General features: G+C 42.9%; 1 long non-coding RNA gene across 1 annotated transcript; it reads left to right on the top strand.

The window, feature by feature from the left end:
• Nucleotides 1-2,992: 2,992 nt before the first annotated feature.
• On the top strand, nt 2,993-7,471 carry LOC149119483 (uncharacterized). The gene is made up of 2 exons (XR_016228595.1): nt 2,993-3,149; nt 7,246-7,471. It is a non-coding gene; the product is annotated as an uncharacterized LOC149119483 (long non-coding RNA).
• Nucleotides 7,472-8,073: the final 602 nt, after the last annotated feature.

The raw sequence follows: 8,073 nt of genomic DNA, 5'->3' as shown, positions 1-8,073 counted from the left end.
CCCAGGGGTCTTCTTGATCTCTCCTACCTCTGCCCCTGTTATATATTAATGTTAGCCATCACAAAACACACCGAACACCAGAGTAAGGGAAAGGGTTTATTTGGGAACACCCAACAGACTAGAGTGAAGGGGCAGTGAAGGAAAAAGAGAGAGAAAGAGAGAGAGGTGGAGAGGAGGGAGAAGAGAGACGAGAGGCGAGAAGCCAAGAGAGGTCAAGAGAGCACAGGAGAGAAGGACCAAGAGAGCACATGTTCAGGAACAGGCCCTTTTGAAACTGCCTGAGGGCGGGCAGGGAATCCAGAGCAGCGAATCCCATTAGGATGGGGGTGGAGCCTGGCTCAGGTAGCTGGGCCATGCAGCCACCTGGCTAAAACTGCCAGTTTCCTAACAGCCCCCACTGGTAAATGAGTCCAGGTTCTTCTTAATGTTTTTCATGGCATAAAATCTATTACTCTCAACAGTGAGTTTTTCTTGGTTTATTTTGTGCTATTTGTGATAATATTTTACTTAATTTTTTTTCATGTGTTACTCCACAGTAATTTTTTAAAATAACATGAAAATGTTGTTAGGCTATAGATTGTGAATAAATTATACTTCTATAGGAAGTCTTAGTGGAGTACGAGGATTAAGTATCTAACTTCTCATGCATATGCACTTACTTAGTTTTTGATTTCCCAACACTTAGATTTACCTTATTTATTTACTCACCTAGTGTTAACTGACATTTCTGTTTGGAACCATATTCTTAGTTACTAATGACCCCTGGTTGGGTACTTATACTGTTGATCTATTTGTACTGATTACAAATGGTGAATTTGTAGTTTTGCTTGGAGTTATATGTTTTCTCTTAGGTATCTTAATGCTCTATTTAGGGGTACTGGTAGGAAGCCTTGTAATGTCTTCTTGGAGAACTGCCAGTTGTCTCACTGTGTAACCCTTCTAGTAGTCTGACCTAAATTCTGATTAGTCTGAAATGAATGCTGTTTTTCTACATTTCATTGGATTTGTATTATAATGGACTATTTTCTGCATATTTTTATTTTTAAGCAGTTGTGTATGTATTTGTCTTAAGTTGATAAGAATGGAATTTGGAAATATTTATGTAATTTAAATGAACAAAGCAAGGCAATTAACATATCCACTACATTATATACCTATTTTTCATGATAAGATTACTTAAAAGTCTAAACTCTTGTTTATTTTCCTATAGTAGGACACATTTTTTTTTTTTTTTTTTTTTTTTTTTTTTTTTTTTTTTTTTTTTTTTTTTTTTGACAGGCAGAGTGGACAGTGAGAGAGAGAGACAGAGAGAAAGGTCTTCCTTTTGCCGTTGGTTCACCCTCCAATGGCCGCCGCGGCCGGCGCGCTGCGGCCGGCGCACCGCGCTGATCCGATGGCAGGAGCCAGGAGCCAGGTGCTTTTCCTGGTCTCCCATGGGGTGCAGGGCCCAAGCACCTGGGCCATCCTCCACTGCACTCCCTGGCCACAGCAGAGAGCTGGCCTGGAAGAGGGGCAACCGGGACAGAATCCGGCACCCCAACCGGGACTAGAACCCGGTGTGCCGGCGCCGCTAGGCGGAGGATTAGCCTAGTGAGCCGCGGCGCCGGCCATGTAGGACACATTTTTATTAACTATTCTCACCATGTTGCACAACAGACCTCTTGAATGTATTCCGACTATGCAAACCAAATGTGATTGGCCAAGATGACTTCAAATCCCCTTCATGTGTCTGTATATTTAAATGATTTCCTATAGACAGCACGAAGTTTGGCCTTGGTTTTATTTTTCCATGTCAATCTCTATCTTTAGTGTATTTAGATTGAAGAATTAAAATTGTATGTGTGCGGGTATAAAAAGTTAAGCTTAAGCTTACAGGTTTAAACCTTCCTGGTGCAGCTGTGAAAATAAGACAGAGTAAAGTAGCACCTTGACAGTAGGGACTCCATTTTGGAGCACTTGAGACTGCATTCTGAGAAAGCACTCCCCCACCGTGAGACTCTGGTCTGAAACTATGATCTCAAATAGTTGGACAATAGCAGTGCACTACACCACCCTTGGCAGAGCACAAAAACCCCCTAGCATGATTGCTCAAGCTTAAAAGTAGAAAGGTTGCACCTGGGTTACCTGGGCTAATAATGAAGATGTGATTTGTCTATGTCTTAAAATCATAATTGCTGATTGCAAGATTTTAGCAACCGCTTAGCAACCATGTATTCTCTCCTTCCTCCTGATTTTGTGGTTTTTGCCTTTATAAACCCTATGCTGTAGTTCCTCACTGCTCCTCTGTCCTTGTCAGAGGGCCCCAACATGTTGGATCAATAAATTTAACCCTTCGCTGGTTGCATGAGAGAAAAAGTCTCTTGGAGTCGTTCCTCGGGCAGTGGGTTTTTTTTTTTTTAGACCCTAACATTTGGAGGTCCCACTGAGACCTGACTGCTGCCTGTGGACGCCTCCAGTGGATATCTCTTGGGGTGAGTACGGCGCCTATTGTTTTGATTAAACATGTACACTTTGATTTGTTGTTTGGTAAGGTTTGTTATTTGTTTGTAATCGGCAGCGTGGTTGTCGGGCTCGAGCGAGAGCTCCACCTGACTGTGGCGGGCAGACGTGCTCCAGAGCCACAGACCACATCCTGGGGGACACCCCAGGAGAAAGGGAAAACTGGGCACGCCCAGTGTTTCCTGTTTGGTGGGTTGCCTGCAGTAGGGAAATAGACTGCAGAGACTCACATTTTGTTTGTACTGCCGAAACTTTGGTATTTGATCGAGCTCATTAGTCTTCTATATTTGTATGGGACACTGTGATGGCTCCTGTTTGGTAGACACTTTGTGTGGTCCTTGTGTGCTGCTTCTCTACGCTGTTTGTTTGTGTACATTGTGTTGTTTGCTAACATGGGCCAGACCGTGTCTACACCTTTGTCTCTAACTTTGAATCATTGGTCGGAGGTAAGCCACTAGGTACATAACCTTTCTTTGTCAGTCAAAAAGGTAAAGTGGCAGTCTTCCTGTGTCTCTAAATGACCTGCTCTCGGAGTGGATTGGCCCCCGGAAGGCTCATTCCATTTACCACTCATTAGCTGAGTGAAAGAGGCCGTTCTCCAGCCTGGCCGTCATGGGCACCCAGACGGGGATTTTAAGAAGACATCGAAGGTCAGTACTCCTTCCCTCAAGCAGGACCGGATCTGTGGAAGTGACCATTGAGTGTCCGGCACCCCACAGCTCTCTGAGAACGTGGAGTCCCCCCGGCCACGGTTTAGCTAAGGCCAAAACTCCAGAGGGATTGTAAGGAATGGGAGGGAAATTAGGAAGGGCAGTGGCTGAGAGCCTGGAGACCCCCTGAGCTCGCTTTGGCTTCCCGGCTGCCAGACTGTGACCCGAGGACCAGGTCTCTCTCTTGGAGGGACACCTGGTCATGCTGCCTACTGCTATGCGAGCAGGGCTTAGCTTCGGTTGAGGCTAATATTGGCCCTCCAGGTAAACTCAGACAACTAGGTAGTGGGTAACCTTGAGTGATAGGAGATTTTAAACCCCACTCAGCCCCCAGACATGAGGAGCTTCATTGCTTTCTGCCTTCCTCCTCCTCCTGGGGGGCTCCCTCCCCCACTCTTTTGCTCTCCTCATCTCCATTCCTATACCACTGGCCAGGAGAAAGGGAGAGGGAAATTCCACAAGTCTCTCCACCTAGGGAAAAGCTGTTACCTGTTACCTGTTAATCCTTTCCAACCTGGTAGAAAGTTTTCCATCTTTGCAGCTTATGGTAGCTCTGGTGCGTCTTAAAGTTTTTTTGTGAACTATTACTGTTGCTAAGCTTTGATTGCCTGAGGACTAAATCTGGAAAAGAGCTAAAGTTAACTATCTGTTGTAATTGACTGAGTGTCTCCAGTAGTCCTAATTGATCTGGCTTTGGTTAAATTATAGGAGGTTCCCAACACTCTTAGTAAAACGGCACACCTACCCAACCCCACGGTTAGTCCTGCCAGGCCCTGGTGTGTGCAGTCTTCCCTGTAAATGGGGGAACACAGCCTTTCTCTGCACTCTATTCTAGTCCATGTGGCCTGCGGCACCCAGGCAGGCATAGCCAAATATCTCTAGGCAGAGCCCCCATGCCAGGGCTGCTTTTTCTCTCCTCTCCTGGAGGAATTTCCAATTCAATACCACTGCTGGCCTTACCTAAGGGAGCCAGAACCTTAAGCCATTAACCCTTTCCAAACTGATTAGTTTTTCTCTTTGTACCTAATAAAAACCTAAACAATGGGTTATTCATCTGAGAGCATTCACCTGTCTTGAAGGTTTCGCGTTTTTCTATTGCCATTAGAGTCTTAATTGGGAAAACTACAATGCAAAGTTGTTTACATTGTTTATCTGTTTTTAATGTCTGAGTGATTACCCAACTGATCAGAAATGTACTAATTTTGGCTAAATGGTTTGACTCTCTGACAGCTTAAATTCTAAACCGAGTCTTCCAACTTTGGGCTTCCAGCTGGATCCCTGGAACTCTCAAAAAATGAGACTCTAAATTTGTTAAAGTAACAGCTGCTTGGGTCAATTCAGATTATATAAAATATATTAAAATGTTATAAATGGTGTCAGACCTATGCTGTATTTATGTTTTTGCTTTCCAGCTAAAGTGGTCTTATAAAAATAAGAGTAAATTCTGTGTATACAAGCCTTTATGTTGTTAACTAAAGTAAGCCAATGCAGATTGCTTCAGAAAATTGAGGTAATGCAAACACCCTTTGCTCAGTGGCTTGCTTGCTCAGTTTTACATGTCTTTGATATGCTTTAAACTTGTTTCTCTTAATGAGGAAGATCTTTTCAAAGTTGTAAACATGCACTAGTGTTTGCTGTCCAGGAGGTGTTATCCTCATGCTACTTAAAAACATGAAAATGTAATTTTAACTTTTATTTCAGATAATGGTGTGGTATTCATTAATAACTCAGTGTCTTAAGTCATCTTGGCATCAGTGCTAAGAACTTGAAAAAATATATTATATATACTTTTAACATCTCAAATTTGATAAAAAAAAACTGTTTTAGTTTGTTAACATGTATTCTCATAGGTTGTCCATACATGACAATTCTAGGCTATGTAAAAGTAACTACGGGTATAAAGTTTCAAAAGGTGTTAACAAGTCATAAAAAGTTTTAAAATGTTTACAATTTTAAAATATTGTTTACAGAGTTAAGTGCTAATGCCAAAATTACACTAACCTAAAGTTAAAGTCTGATCTTCTGTTATAACAATGTTTTTTTTAAATATGTACTAATGTTAGTAAATATCTAAAAATGGTCTAAATCATAAATCTTGGAATCTGTTTTTGCAAAAACTGTAACGTCTATTTTAACAGTTTCTGCTTATTCGGTTACTCTGCCATTTCTAGAGTTAGGTCCTGTAAGCTCTTTTTTTAACTCTGTTAAATAATCCTAAATTATGTAAACTCTTATATACAAGGTTTTTTTTTTTATTTCTGGTTTATTCGACAACAAGAGACATAAAATTCATGTTAATCCATTGTGTACTCTACTGTCTCTGTTAAGTTATGTTTATGCAACAGATGCTAGAAAACTGGGTTCCAAAAACCCAAGAAAGCTCTAGTGTCCACAGGCTATACGGTAAATACCTGGAAGCCAAAGAATGGCAGAGACCTCTGCCACAATTTCTCCTCTAAGTCAGGCTACACAGTAAACACTGGTTAAACTGCCAGTTAAATCTAAAAGCCCAAAAAGTCAGGCTAGAGACCCAACTCGCTGCCTCACTTCTCCTCTTTTCTCTTCCAGAAGGGAAGTTACTTCTGTTCTACAGGACTCTCCACTGTAATGTACGGTTTGATCCCCAGACCTTATGTAAGGGATGACTGACCTTTTCTGTAATAATGCCTGGCCACAGTATAGGGTCCCAAACAACATAAAAAAAAAGGTTAAACTATAAAATAATATGACAACTAGATCAATTTTTCAGTGTAAAAAGTTACACTGATGACCTCAAAGTATGCAAGCAGGTCACCACAGTTGATCTTACCTAAAAGGCCATAGTTCTCCTCATGGACACAGTCTTAACTCACAGGAAAATACTAAGTGTCAGAATTTGCCCATGACCATAGTTTTTCTAGCTCACCCTGATATTAAAAAAATCTCCAAAAATCAGGATTGGGTTGAGCACCCGCTTGACTGACATCATAGAGGCTGCCTCCTTGGTCTACTTTATTAAAAACCAGAAAAACGAGGAGCAAGCTAGCAGCAGAGGATAGGCAACAGACCAATCAATGGCTGCTTTACACGGTGATTGCCATCAAGGAGACCCAGCAAGGCCAGTGCACCCCAAATGGCACCTGTTGCTGATATAAGGAGCCAGGGCACTGGGCAAGCAGCTGTCGTGACAGCAAATGCCTTCTGTCAGCCCTGCCAAGAGCACGGCCACTGGACACGAAACTGCCCTGGGTGTCGAAGGACTCCTTGTTCAGAACTACAGACCCTGTGGCCCTGAGCTAAAAAGCCTTTGGCTCTGCCCAGCCTCTGCCCAGCTTCCAGCTCCAGCCACTGCTATTGAGGGGATGGCCTAGGGTCAGTGAAACACAAGTTGCCTATTTCTATCTGCCTCCTATTTAGCTTTCCTCCTAGTCCAGCCATGTAATGCAAGTCAACAGGGTGCCTCTCTTAAAGGAGATTTGCATCTCTTTCAATTCTCTTCCAGCACCCCATGGATAGGTCTGGGCCTCACACACCCAGCCAGGCCTTAAAAGTCTATCCAATAACATTAAGCTTAGAAAGCCCTCCCTGCCAGTTCCTAAAAACAGGGATTTCAGTAACAGCTAACTCAAATAGCCCTACACCAATTTGGACAGGTCCTCACTGAGGACTTAAAGGGCCTATCTCTTGAGGGGGGGTGCACAATAATCCATAATATAAATGGTTAAATGTAAATAATTCATTAGTCTGTCCTTTTCCCAGCCTGAGACTCTAGTCTTTTACATTGGCTTAACTTCCTAGCAAAACTGGCTACTAAATATAAAAAAAAAATTGTCTCTGGGTCAATCAAACTGGACAGGCACAAACCCAAATTTGTACTTTTCCTGGAAAAAGCCAAACAGCTCCAGGACCAGGCCAAGCAGGGCTGGGATTTCTGGCCTGACATCTGATCATGAAAATCCTGGCTATTTCCTCTCCTTGGCCCACTAAATTCTGCAATCTTGATGCTTCTCTTTGCACCATGTGTTTTTAATGCCCTTGTTCATTTTGTCTCTAACAGACTAAAAGCTGTTGAACTCCAAATGGTCATCAGGCAAGACTTCCAGCCCATTCCTCTGGACGACTTGAGCAGCCCTCTGGACCGAGCAACACAGTCTTTCCAAGGCCACTGTTGCACACCATAAGACAGGTAGCAAGAGGAAATACCCAAATCCCCCTCAACGCCCACATGCCAGCTTCAAAGAAGTTACAGAAGACGGAACTCCATCCATAATCCCAAAGAAAAATTTTGGGTATTACCTCTTGAGGGAAAAATATTAGGCAGAAAGTCAGTTATGAGCTTATGTGTGTGTGACATAAAGGCCTAATGTGTCCAGCATATGCATCTACATCTCAGTCATCCTGACAATGTTTCATGGGCAGCCTGGCCTTTGCATCCTGCCCTGCCCCCTTCTACCTGATAACCTGCCAGGTAGAGATCCCCGCCCCTTCTGCCTGACAAATCTTCCACAATCTCCCAGATGTAGCCCAGTATCTGCATTTCAGTATTACAGAACAGGCAGGGGTTAAATCTCATTTTCATGGGGGTGGGTTATACACGGCCCTAAAAAAAAAAAAAATGTTGTTTTTATGCCGACTAAACTGGAGTGGTTAGAAACTCCATGGCCAAACTCAAAAAATGACTGAAAAAATGGCAACGGGAAAGGGAAACTCAACAGGGATGGTTTGAGTCATGGTTTGGCCGGTCCCCGTGGCTTACTACTCCACTGTCAGCCCTAACAGGACCCTTAATTGTTCTACTCCTAATTGTAACCATAGAACCTTGTGTGTTAAATAGACTCATCACCCTCGTGCGGGAACAAGTTAAAAATGTTAAACTCATGGTTGT

Source organism: Oryctolagus cuniculus, chromosome Y (assembly GCF_051225735.1).
Source record: "Oryctolagus cuniculus isolate XC-2025 breed Fujian yellow rabbit chromosome Y, ASM5122573v1, whole genome shotgun sequence".
NCBI classification, from domain to species: Eukaryota; Metazoa; Chordata; class Mammalia; order Lagomorpha; family Leporidae; genus Oryctolagus; species Oryctolagus cuniculus.
The sequence above is the reverse complement of the archived record's forward strand: the minus strand, read 5'-3'. Positions and strand labels throughout refer to the sequence as shown.